The sequence below is a fragment of the Sinocyclocheilus rhinocerous genome, unplaced genomic scaffold (assembly GCF_001515625.1).
Source record: "Sinocyclocheilus rhinocerous isolate Xijiao unplaced genomic scaffold, SAMN03320098_v1.1 scaffold2095, whole genome shotgun sequence".
Lineage (NCBI taxonomy): Eukaryota > Metazoa > Chordata > Actinopteri > Cypriniformes > Cyprinidae > Sinocyclocheilus > Sinocyclocheilus rhinocerous.
Genome location: NW_015640447.1, coordinates 26,524 through 27,707, shown reverse-complemented (window position 1 = coordinate 27,707; position 1,184 = coordinate 26,524). Strand labels below are relative to the sequence as shown.

The window sequence follows — 1,184 nt, the reverse complement described above, 5'->3', positions numbered from 1 at the left end:
ACTGAAATTCCTTATGAGACCTTTTAACCTTTTTGTTCCTCACAAAGCACAGCTCACGTCACAGAGTGGCAGAGAGACTGCCTTTACATGTATATATGGACCAAAAGGATGCTAAAAGGACTTATGAGCAACTTTCACTTCTATGCATAACTCTATATCATGTATGTAACCCACACATTTGACTATCATGTTCTAATCACTTATTGTGTATATCTTTTTAATAACTATTGAATAGTTTATAGGATTATATTCATGTTGGGTATGTATGAGTTTGAAAATTCATGATTTAAACGTTTCTATCATTCAATACTTTGTAAAATATATTATATTCTGGTTATAGAAATCATGTTCAAATTATACTCTGCAAGAGCGAAAAAATTCGGATCATGTGACTGATAAGATAACATGTTGATTTATGTATTGAGAGGAGAAACATAGCAACACCCTGAGCAAAGACAATTTTTAACTGGTCAAGACAACATTTGGGATGTGTCCAACAGCCCAGTTTAAATACTCAGGACACCATCAAATTATGCTTTTAGTCATCGCTTTTGCTTTGGCTTTTAGCCATGCTTTTTGCCACCACTTCTTTTTAGCGTTCTTTGAGCGTGCTCTGGCTTACACGCCAGCTGCTCCTCTAAAACCATGAGGAGAAATGCCACCTAGTCTCGTCAAACTTTACTCTTTTGTTTATTTTACTTTCATTTATTTTATTTTCCGTTGAGAGTTTCGTGTTCTGAGTTAAATGTTGCCGCAACGCCGTGTCTCCGAGTTCACCTCGAGTCTGTGACCACTTCAAAACTTTAACCAGCCACAACTCCGCATCTTCAGCCAACACCCAACCATCGGCTTCCCAAGACATCACTACGAACTAGAGGTCTGCATTCCCACGGCTCTCCCGTGGGAACCGTGGGACCTGACCAGATTTTTTGCGCCGCGGGATTAAATTCCCTAATAAAACGCGGTAGAGGTCGGTAAATCTGGTGTAATTTGAACGGGAGCGGGCGGTCTAACAATATCCCGTTCCCGACGTCCATTTAGAACAGCATATCTGATCTTTATTCTTATTGACCACTGGTACAGCTTGCGCTCAGGATGCACGCGTTGCACGCATGCTTTAAACTTCACACGTTTTATTTGCATGGTCTGCATGTGCAATAACGATGCTCAGAGCAGGCTGTACC

The 1,184-nt window shown here is 40.5% G+C and overlaps 1 long non-coding RNA gene across 1 annotated transcript in view; it reads left to right on the top strand.

Annotated features, from left to right (window-relative positions):
- Positions 1-241: 241 nt before the first annotated feature.
- The window catches only part of LOC107752828 (uncharacterized), a 14,096-nt gene continuing 13,153 nt past the window's right edge, over positions 242-1,184 (top strand). The window contains exon 1 of the long non-coding RNA XR_001641392.1: positions 242-313. This is a non-coding gene — a long non-coding RNA (uncharacterized LOC107752828). The remainder of the gene's footprint in view (positions 314-1,184) is intronic.